Raw genomic sequence first — 12,055 nt, forward strand, 5'->3', positions numbered from 1 at the left:
TGAGCTGTTTATGCATTTATCTTGGCTCTATGGCATTTTCATTTTTTAGGTGCTGCTTCTCTCTGTGTTTTCCCACATGATGGCTTTCTAGAATTGTATGAATATAGACATGCAAATTGTCTTAATAGGGTGAACCTCTGAAGTGTGTTGCAGGTTACCTGATCTGTAGTGAGACACCAATAATAGCTATGTTGCAATATCTTTTATGTTAGTAGACTTGTGGGATACCTGTTTTGCACAAGCTACACATCTTCAACACATATTGCTTGTTAGGATTTTTATATTTTGCTTAAATTGCAGAAACATTTTTTATCAGGTTATTCCTGCACAGACCCTACAAATGCAGTCAGAAGGGGGCTCTCTATTAAGCTGATGTTTTAAGGCTCACTCTGGCATGAGGACATTGTAATCTTTCAGCTCTGCAGATTGAATGCTGGCTCATTTCTTGTCGTTGCAATTTCTGCCAGATACAGGATTATATTAGAAGGTACTTATTCCCAAAATTTTGTTTGCAAAGATTTGCTACTGTGACGCAGTTAACATAATGCTACAATGGAACATCCACGTGGTTGCAGCCCCTTCTACAAATTGGGCAGACCAAACTTCTGGATGTGAAGATCTGTGTATCTGGCTTAGTGTATTACCTTGTTCAAATAGAAATGTCATCTCAAACATTTTATTTACTGTAATAGAAAGTGGGTTACTGATCTGTCAGTGAATGCACACATTCTGTCCATTTCTGACATTTTATAAAATGTGCTCTCATCATCTTGACATACCCACAGCAGGTGGTTTAGTAATGACCCATCTGGTATAATGATCCAGTATGTAGCATGATCCTTCAGCCAATTGATCCAGTCTCTGAAACAGAAGTTATTTTCTGGGTTAGTTTTTAATGAGCCCCTGTGGCTGCTTGAGCACAAGTGAGATGGATGAGGCCATCTGACAGGTGCAGATTGGCTCAAGTTGTGAACCTGCTGGCTGAGTTAGAAGTAGAAGCAGGGGGGAAAGTAAGCAATTCACAGATCAACCAATCTGCAGAAACAAGGGTCTGTTGGATTCTGGTCTTGCCATCAGCAGGCAGGATGAGCAGGACAGGCAGAGATCTGTCCACCTGTAATTAATAGTAACATCATGATTTAAAGAATGGTTTTGACAGAGCAAGCAACTTTTAAAACCTAAGTTTTAAAGGCTAAGCTCTAAAGTAAGGCAGCCTTCTGGCTTGAAAGGATGAAGCTGTAAGGTGGTTGTGAAAAGTAAAGGAGGAATTTCTCTACCCCAAACTGTAAAATTAACAATGTAAGATGTAGTCATTATTTACACAGCAAAATAGGAAAATAATAACTAGTGTATGAATAAAGCAAATGAATGCTGTTAGCGAAACTTCTACTGTGGGGCATACGGAATAGTCAAATGGAATATTTAATGAAGCAGCACAGCTGGAGAAAGAAATACGCTATGTTTGGACTATGCATTTGCAAAACAAGTATGTAAAACACTCTCTCAATCCTACTGTAACGTTACCAACATGCAGAATTGCCTCAGCATGGAAATAAAGTCAGAGGAATAAGTCCTTGCTGTTTCAATCTCTATTAATTATTTTAGATTTCAAAAATCTAAGACAAAGCTCAACTGAAACTATTTAATAAACCATATCTATTACTTTGGAATTAATTTTAGAATTAAATTATCTCTAATTCTAGAGCTAAGATCTAGAATTCCCCCCCTTCCCCCCCCCTTTGCTACTGCATCTCTTTTGGGAAGGACATTACCTTCTTCTGAAGAACACCTTTAGGACATCCAAGTCCTGTTCTCAAGTCAGGAAGAACCTAATATTTCTCCAAACCATGGGTTTTGATTTAAGTAAAGAATTGATTTTCAACATCTTGAAACACTTTTATGGCAAAACAGGAATTTTACTGACACTTTCTAATCTACATGTTTTTTACTGGATAAATCCCTTGCTGTGTGATGTCTGGCTAGTTGTACTGTTTCAAAACACATTTTGAGTAAGCTGGACCTAGATGGCAGCATCTTTACTGCCACAAGTGGAAATGCAGTAATAAAAAGCACTATTTCAACTTGTTAAATTGAAAAACTTCAACTAGCATAAAAAAGTTTCAGTTAAGGTTGTTAGACATGCAGAGCTAAAGTGGTGTAACTGACATCAGAATATATGAAGGTAAGACTACTATTATAATGGCTTCGCACAGGAAAGACCAGTTACAGCTGAATACGGTACTGAGAACTTTGTGCCTATCAGCTGAACTGTGATGGTTAGCGGTAGAGCGTTTTTTTATTATCTGGAACATAATTCCAAATGTTCCCCAGATAACTCTGTAAGGTCCTCTAAATACCAGTTTCAGGACAGATGTTTAGGTAACTTCTAAATAATGATATATTATGATACACATCACAACATTAAGTTCTCTTTTAAAGTAACTGTGAATGTAACATCTGGTAATAACTTTATAGTTTTAATTTACTTTGGTGAATTGTAAATAAATATGGCATAATCTGGAATAGAAGGAAAGTCCACCACACTGGGAAATTTACCTTATAAAATCCTGAAATTTACCAGTGTCACAGTGATCACGGTGCTCATCCACTTCTTCCTACTGCAGTGTTGGTTGTAGTTTTGTTATCAATATTGTAGCCAATTTTGGTTTAAAGTATAAATTTTATTAAACTGAGTAAGCGATAGCAGATAAAACAGCAATGGGTGTGCCAAGGAGTCCTCCGCTCCGCCCAAGACGCGCACACGTGGTCCCCGGGAGATGGTCCTTTATCTTTTTCGGTTCAAGGTCCCAGCCAATCCTGTCGCCCCTCCTCACTCAGATGTTGACATGGCTCTTCCCCATTGGCTCCCTTTGTTGCAGGGATCTCATTACCAGGAAGTTTTGGGAAGTTTCGAGAAGCTCGAGCAGTGTCCACTGCCAGCCTCCTCACCGTCGGAGCCCCCTCCCCTCAAGCATTGCAACAAGACACCACTTCGAGCCACCCAGCCCCCTTTTCTCTCTCACAATCCTGTGCAACAATACAACTGACCACCCCCTCATTACTTACAGAGTACAACAGTTACAGAGTCAAAAAGGAGTATTGTTTCACATAAGGACAGCCACAGAGAGCCTCCCTCTCCCCAAACTTCTTGATGAACAAACCCCACACATTACAATTCCCCCCTTTTTCTTTTCATCATTTTTGTTCATCAAATCGTTGTAACACATCTTGGCTTAACAGCAATGAATTTTCTTGTTCTACAGGTTCGTATTTCGTTCCTATCAGCATTAGGTGAGCTGCTTTGAGTCTACCTCGTGCAATTTCTAATATTTTATTAAAAATACATAGTCCAAATGTTAATCCCAATATAATTGGTATCAGGGGACCTGCTATTGTTGACAGTAAGGTTGTAAGCCAGGAGGATTGACTAAATCAAGATTCATACCAGCTGCGTTGTGCTTCTCGTTCATCTTTTTTCCAATCCTTCTCGTAATTTGGTCATAGTATCCCGTACCACCACTGTGTGGTCTGTGTATACACAGCACTTTTCCTTAAGTGCTGCACATACGCCTCCTTGTTGTAAATAGTAAATCTAGTCCTCTTCGGTTTTGTAAGACCACTTCTGACAGCGATCTAATGGATTTTTCTAAGGCCGTTATTGATTGTTCAATTCTTACCAGGTCTTCGTCTACTGCTATCCTCAGTGCTTTAAATTCTTGGCTTTGTTGTATCAATGAGGTTACTCCTATGCCTACTCCCACGCCCCCCAAGATCATTAAAGTGGCTATTGTTAATGCCGTCAATGGCTATCGTTTAGTCAGGTGGTATCCCTGAGTAATGTATGCATCGTAAATAAAGTTCTCAGGGTGATAAAAATTTTAGGGACTATTGTTACTTGAATACAAAAGTCTGAGGATTCATTAAAATGTTTTAACGACAGGCAAGGTGTAACTCCTATAGCGGAGCAAACCCACTTGGTGTTATCAGCTGGTACTAACCATTTTGCAGGTTTCTCAGGTCTTTTTGACCCTATTTTATCAGAATTGGCACATAACCTCTTTTTGTGCTCTGGAATTTTTCCTATACACAGGCCTTTTCCCATCACTTGGGTTAAGGTGATTCCTGTTTTTTTTCTGTGCCCCACATACACTGTGCCGGATTAGTACCATTTAGGCATTTAGGTTTCTTAGTTACTCCAACAGCCTCATAAAAGGGTGATTTCACCCCATAACACAACCAACAGTGTTCCGTGAGATTTGGATTGGTTTTGTTCAACACCAAGTAACTAGCATGCATTAACTTCCAAAGGGGATTAATTTCAGGGGTTTCGTTAGGGGTTGGGTTATTCCCAAGGGTTTCATCAGGAGTTTGGGTGACTCGAGTAATCTTCATTTCAGGAGTTATCGTTATATTGTCTATTTTAGGAATTCTTGTTGTACTATCCATTGTTCCTTCAGCCAAATCATCAGTTAGTATCTGGTTAGGGCCTACTGGCAGTGGATCATTTGGGACCACTTCGTTTTTTATGAGAATTAAACCACCCTTATCTGTCCCTGGTTCCGTATACCTCACTCCCCACACTCTTCCAATTAACCATCCTACGTCTTCAGGGCTGGTGACATTTAAGAAGAGGTATTTGCAATTTCCACGTCCTCCCCACCCTTGTGGTGGTCTGCACCCATATGGACCCCACTGAACCTTTAGGTACCTGTCTATACCACTACCCGGTATCCAACCAGGGGCTATAGTCTCACAACCCCAATAACTGCAGTAATATTGATTAGGGTAGTTACAATATCCCTTTCCAGGATTCGAACTAGGGCACATACAAAATCCCAGGTATTCCCAGCATCGGGGTCTTGGGACAAGCTGACATAGGGTAGCATTAAAGCTTGGTTCTCCCGGTGTTATTTGGGTTGCGATAACCTGTTGGTCCTCAAATTGGAGTAAGGTCCACTTAAACGGTTGGTGGGGTTGGTAGTTCATTCCCTTAGCCCATGTTTGTGGTATACATATTATAAATAGAATATGCAGTATGTCTACGATGTGCCAAAAAGGGTGGAATCTTTTCCATTTTTTTGTTGTTAATATTTTTGGATCAATTATACCAGTATTATCCCTCCAATTAGAACCTTGGATATACTTTTTATAAGGGACTTTCAAGTCCCTTTGGGCATTGAGGCGGTTCTTCCAGTACTCCCGTATAGCTCTAATGACAAGAGTCAGTTCTCCACAGTATTTTACCTCTCTACCTTGTTCGTCGACTCGGTTGCTTCAAGCCACGAGGGATAACATCTTCTCGGCAGCAGGGGTAGTCTTCAGGAGAGGGAGTGCTATTTCTGGTGTTTGCCTCCGTTCACACAGTTCCCTTACCTGGTTCCTTTTGGAGTAATATTTTGATATATTCTATTTATATATATATAACTTAATGTATTCGATTACCACCGTTCTTGGCACTCTTACAGACAACCGATTTCACACCAATCTTAAAGTGTTATTATTGTTATTACATATCCCAGTCCCCTTTATGTCCATTTAAACCTTCTTGAGGGTGACTTTCAGATCTCCAGGTGGGCTCACAACTTCGCAAGACTGGTCTGAGTCTCTGATAGGTCCTTTTACACGGCTCACATGAGTCCAACCCTTCTCTGCCGTCCGGATGGCGGTTTCTATGGTGAGTAAAACAAGATAGGGTCCTTCCCAACGAGGGATTAGTGGGGATTCCTTCCAAGTTTTAATTAGTACCTTATCCCCTGGTTTTATAGAATGAATGTGCATATTTAACGGAGGTTGTTGAGATATCATACCTCGTTTACGTAACTCCTCTCTTCGTTTGGTTAGATGAATTAGGTATGGTCTCAACATTATGTCTTCAATTATTGGATGTTCAACTGGCATTTCCATATTATAAGGCATACCATATAAGATTTCAAAGGGAGAAACTCCCAAATCAGACCTGGGTTGTGTTCTGATGTTTAACAAAGCTAGTGGTAGACATTTAGCCCAGGAGAGTTTTGTTTCTATCATGATTTTAGTTAATTGTTTCTTGATTTCTCCGTTCATTCTTTCCACCCATCCTGAGCTTTGAGGATGCCAAGGGGTGTGATACTCCCACTTTATGCCTGGTTGATTCATTGTTTCCCTAATTACCTTTGAAGTAAAATGTGGGCCTTTGTCTGAGTCTATGGCTTCAACGATTCTGTATCTTGGAATTATAAGTTCTAAAAGAATTTTTACCACAGTTCGTGTCGTTGCCTGGGAGGTGGGAAATGCCTCTACAAAATGGGTTAGATGATCTACCATCACTAAGAGGTATTTGTAGTTACCACTCTTAGGCATTTCAGTAAAATCAATCTGTATTCGTGAAAAGGGTCTTACAGCTAATTCGTGACCTCCTGGAATTGTTTTTCGTTGATGTTGTTTGTTTACCCTTTGACAAGTTAAACAGGATCTTACTATTTCCTTTGCTATATCATATATTCCTATACACATATAATGCAGGGCAAATTGGTCGAAAAGGGCTTGGGTTCCCCAATGTGTTTTTTCATGTATTCTCACCATAATTTGGCGAGCTAAAGTCTTTGAGACAACTTGTCTCCAATCTTCTTATTTCCATTTTCCTTGTTGTTCTTCTAGACCCATTTTAGTCAATTTTTCTACTTGAATAAATTTATGTGCATCGTTTTTTTCAGACTCCATAGAGGAGTTTGGCATTATTTTTACAACCCCCAGAGCTGCCCGTTTTGCCTCCATGTCTGCTAAATTGTTTCCTCTTATCTCAAAGGTTGTTCCTTTTTGGTGTCCTTTTATATGGACTACTGCAATGCTTTCAGGTTCTCTCAGGGCCTGGAGGATTTGAATTATTAGCTCTTCATGAATTAAGCCTTTTCCTTGAGAATTTATCAATCCTCTTTCCTCCCAAATTTTTCCAAAAGTATGTACTACACCATATGCATATCTAGAGTCTGTATATATTGTGGCCCATCTATTCTTCAATAGTTTTAAGGCCTGTAATACTGCATACAGCTCACATGCCTGCGCGGACCAACTGGGGTTCAGGGGTCCCGACTGCACAACACTAAAGTTTTTCCCATTTATAATGGCATATCCTGACTTCCTTTTCCTTTCTATCACTCTTGAAGAACCATCTACAAAGAATTTTTCGCCTCCTATTAATTCTTCTTCCTCCAAATCTGAGTGTATTTTTACTTGTTCCTCTATATCACGTATACAGTCATGTGATAATTCTTGAGCCAGTTCCCCATATAAAAATTGAGCGGGGTTTTGGAGGCTCGTGCTTTCTAATTCCAATTTAGGAGAAGAAACTAGAAATCCTTCGTATTTGAGGAGCCTAGTATCAGTAATCCATTTGTCAGCCTTCTGCCGTAGTACTCCCCGAATGTTGTGGGGTGATAATACCTTTAATTCCCCCCTGAATGTGATTTTTCTGGCTTCTGCTACTAGAAGCGCAGTGGCCACCACGGCTTGTAAGCTTGTCGGCCACCCTCTACTGACTGGATCTAACAATTTTGATAGATATCCTATAGGTTTTTTCCGTCCGGCCCAATCCTGCACCAAAACCCCATACCCGGTACCCTCATCTACGTTTACAAACAAATAAAAAGGTCTTTTTAGATCAGGTAAACTTAGGACAGGTGCATTAACTAAATCCTCTTTCAGTTCCTGTAACTGAGCCTCATCTGATTCGGTCCATTTTAATAGGCCATCCTTGGTTAATTTTGCCCATAAAAACTTAACCTTTTTACTATAGTCTTCTATCCATTGCCTACAATAACCAAGTAAGCCAAGCAATTGCTGTACCTGTCTCTTAGTAGTTGGGGCTTTTAGAAATAATATACCAGTAACTCTCTCTGGATCTGGTTTCTTTGTTCCTTTGCTGAGCCAGTGTCCCAGATATTTTACTTCCTCTTCCACAAACTGTAATTTTGATTCAGATACTTTCAACCCTTGTAAACTTAAAAAATTTAATAAATACTCTCTCACCGAACATCCTCCTCTTGTGCTCCCACTAATAACAGATCATCAACATATTGTATTAATGTCACACTACTCCCCTTTTCGTATTTTTGTAATATCTGCTCTAAGGCTTGTCCAAATAAGTTAAGGGATTCTGTGAAGCCCTGAGGGAGAACTGTCCACCTTAATTGCTGCTTCCTATGTGTCTCAGGGTCTTCCCATTCAAAAGCAAAAAAATCTCTACAATCCTCCTGTAAGGGACAAGCCCAAAATGCATCTTTTAGATCTATTACACTATACCAACAGTCTTTGGGATTTATTTTGCTCAGGATTGTATATGATTTGCTGCTACAGGGAATCTAGAAACTGTTCTTTTATTTATTTCTCTCAAGTCGTGAACCAACCTGTATTTTCCATCTGCCTTTTTCACAGGTAAGATTGAAGTATTAAAAGGGGACATACAGGGCTCCAACAGTCCCTTTTCGAGTAAACGATCTATTTCAGGTTTCAACCCCCATCGTCCCTCTTCCAAGAGAGAATACTGTTTGTTCCTGACAGGTTTATCCGGATCTCTAATTATTACCGAAAAGGGTTTGATATCCAATTTTCCTACTGTATCAGGATTATACCATACTTTCGGATTTATCTTCTCTCGGTCTACTAATCAAAGGGGACATAATTTTACTTGCAGTTCCTCATTTTGAACTTCTAGACTAATTCCTAATTCTACCATTAAATCTCTTCCCAAAAGATTGTAGTCTGCCTCAGGTACGAGTAACAATGACCCCACCCCAATTTTAGAACTTGTTTCAAACATTATGTCTTTAATTACAGGCACCCAAAGGGTTCCCCTTTTGCCCCTAGAATTTGTCAACTTCTGAAGATTTTTTACAGCCCCAAGGAAGTCTTTGAACGGTTGATCGCTCTGCCCCTGAGTCCACGAGGAACTCAATTTCTTGTTGCTGGGGACCCACTTTTAAGTTTTATCAAGGGCTCTTTGGTCTCTCGAGTCCCCAGCAAATAGAGCCCCTGACCTCCTCAGTCCTCCTTCCACATTTTCTCATCAGCTATACGCTTCCTACACTCACGTCTCATGTGGCCTTTACCCCTGCAATAGAAACATATCAGTTGTTCCTTCTCTCCTTTTCTGGGAGGGCCTTTGAATCCTCGATCCTGCTTATACTCAGGCTTCCTCCCGGATATTCCCCTTCCAAATTCCTTTTGTCCCTCTCTAACAGCCGCCACCAACATTCGTGTGTGTCTCCTATGGGTTTCTTCTAACACTCTGGTCTGTCTCTTATTTGCCTCTTCTTCTCGTCTTACATATACCTTCTGAGCCTCTCTCACTAATTCATCAAGCCTTCTAGACTGCCAATCATCTAACTTTTCCAATTTTTTCCATGAACTAGCTACAAATTGGGCCTTAATTAATGCTTGCCCAACTGGCGTGTCGGGGTCTACTCCTGAATATAGCTGGAAACTCTTTCGCAAACGCTCCAGCCATTCTGTGGGAGTTTCATCCTTTTTCTGATGTTTGCTAAAAGCCTTATTGATATTCTGGCCTCTGGGGACCGAGTCTCTTATACCTTGGATTATTATAGTCCTCAGATCTTGCATATGACCCCTGTGTATTTCATTTTGGTTATTTCAATTAGGTCTCTGTAGAGGCCATTTTGTATCAGCTGCGGGACCCTGTTGGTGTTGTTGGTCCCATATTCTCATACCGGCTCTCCTGATCATATCCCTCTCCTTGGCTGTAAACAAAATCCCCAGTATCACCTGCAACTCCTCCCAGGTATATATATTAGGCCCTAGGAATTGATCCACTCTGACACCCCCAAGGGATCTTCCAGCAAAGTCCCCATTTCTTTCTTAAATTCCCTAGCATCTGCTGAATTCAAGGGTATTGAAACATATCCCATTTCTGGGTGTGCCCCTCCCACTGATATTTCCCTTAAAGGGTACAGTGGGGCTTCAGTATGTTTCTTGCTTTTACTTCGTGTGACCGGTCCCTCGGTCTCAAAAGTATCTGGGGGTGCCTCCGGGTCCTCACACGGAGCACTTGGAACGTTAGAGGGAGTCTCGGGTGGGGGCGAAGGCTGAGGTAGAGGAGGAGGAGGTATATATGGTGGGGGCGACATGGGAACCTCCTCCTCTGGCCTAGTCTTTTTTCGTCCCCCTTTTTCTTTTAAGGGGTATAGATTGGCTCTAGTCTCTGATCCTATCCACAACTGGGAATATTCATTTTCTTCCAAATCAAAAGGCTCTTTCGAATTGACATAGATATTCAGGGCCTGACATATCCAATTTTCAAAAGACCCATATACTGGCCAATATAGGTGATCAGTCCTAATCTGTTTACCCCCCCATACTTCCATACAATAATGTATCATTTTTGCCCTGTCTTTCCCTTTCCTAGAGAGATAATCATTCCAATACTTAATCATTAAACCTAAAGGACTATCTGGAGGTATCTGAGGTAACTTTAATCTCTCCTTAGAACCTCCCGTGGGATCAGAACCCTTACTCTCTTTCTGTCCCATCTTCCGGTGTGCCTTGTTTCACTCAGTCTTTCGTATGCCCTCTCCTTGTGGCCCAGTCCCTCGCGGGAGATGGGAACCGCACTGCTAAGAGGTCCACACTCGCTTCGTCTGCACTTGGACGTCTCACTCATGCACACACCGGGATCCCAACCGAACAGATCTCAGCTTCGCAATATACTCACATCCTCGTTTCTGTCCTCTTCGTTCGGGCTGCGTGCACAAAATTAAGGGGTTGCCGGCTTCATCTTTTATCTGCTATCGAATTTTGGGTTCTTTGGTGGAGAAGCTGACAGAATGAACCCCAAACAGGGGGCCACTCCTGAAAGTGGGGCGCCCCCCTCCCCAGAATGTGAGTCCAGTCAGAATTTCTCCATCCGAGTCACGGCACCAACTCGTTATCAATATTGTAGCCAATTTTGGTTTAAAATATAAATTTTATTAAACTGAGTAAGCGATAGCAGATAAAACAGCGCTGGATGCGCTGGATGCGCCAGGGCGTCCTCCGCTCCGCCCAAGACGCGCACACGCGGTCCCCGGGAGGTGGTCCTTTATCTTTTTCGGTTCAAGGTCCCAGCCAATCCTGTCGCCCCTCCTCACTCAGATGTTGACATGGCTCTTCCCCATTGGTTCCCTTTGTTGCAGGCGGTCTCATTACCAGGAAGTTACGGGAAGTTTCAAGAAGCTCCCAGAGGCTTCGAGAAGCGTCCACTGCCAGCCTCCTCACCGTCGCAGCCCCCCTCCCCTCAAGCGTTGCAACAAGACACCACTTTGAGCCACCCAGCCCCCTTTTCTCTCTCACAATCCTGTGCAACAATACAACTGACCACCCCCCCATTACTTACAGAGTACAACAGCGTCAAAAAGGAGTGTTGTTTCACATAATGACAGCCACAGAGGGCCTCCCTCTCCCCAAACTTCTTGATGAACAAACCCCACACATTACAGTTTCATGTAAAATACCTTGTTTTCAACAGATGAAGTGGGTGAATATGCTTAAATTGAAACCGAACATTACCACTTACATGCATTAACTTTTATTTAGTAGTTGGCAGAAAGCCTGTTCCTGCTCCCCCTGAAGCAGCCGTCAGGGTTTTTTGTCTCTTGTTTTCTAGCTTCAGGGTGAAGTTCCCTTCATATTGTGCAGAAGAATAAGTCTGGTAAGATATTCATTGCACTAATGGCACAGAAGAGCAGAGCACACAGCTGTAGGCCAACGTTTTTCCACTTTAATGCCTCGCCTTTTGCTACTGAGGATGATGGCGGCACCAAGTGTATAATTCCTGAGTAGCAGTGTACCTCTTTCCTGCTGTGTCTGCCTTTCTCTCTGCCTTGAGCGTTCAGCCGAATCTGGGATACACAAAGCGCCATTTCCTTCAGCTACAGCTGGAAAACAACGCCTGAGGGGCTCTGCTCGACTCTCCTGTTTCACAGCCGCCCCGGGCCCGCCTGCCGCGGGAAGGTGCCCGCAGGGCGGCCGTTAGCGGTCCCCTGCCCCGTTTGAACGCGGCTCCCCGCCCCGCTGCCGTTTACTTTCG

At 42.1% G+C, this 12,055-nt stretch overlaps 1 long non-coding RNA gene across 1 annotated transcript; it reads right to left on the reverse strand.

The window, feature by feature from the left end:
- Nucleotides 1–262: 262 nt before the first annotated feature.
- Nucleotides 263–11,912, reverse strand: LOC133268870 (uncharacterized). Its single transcript, XR_009743196.1, has 2 exons — nucleotides 11,543–11,912; nucleotides 263–861 (listed from the first exon to the last, which is right to left on the reverse strand). It is a non-coding gene; the product is annotated as an uncharacterized LOC133268870 (long non-coding RNA).
- Between the last annotated feature and the right edge of the window lie 143 nt (nucleotides 11,913–12,055).

Source organism: Pezoporus flaviventris, unplaced genomic scaffold, assembly GCF_033815535.1.
Source record: "Pezoporus flaviventris isolate CSIRO_AGI_PZ_B2104156 unplaced genomic scaffold, CSIRO_AGI_Pfla_v1 ptg000013l, whole genome shotgun sequence".
NCBI lineage: Eukaryota > Metazoa > Chordata > Aves > Psittaciformes > Psittacidae > Pezoporus > Pezoporus flaviventris.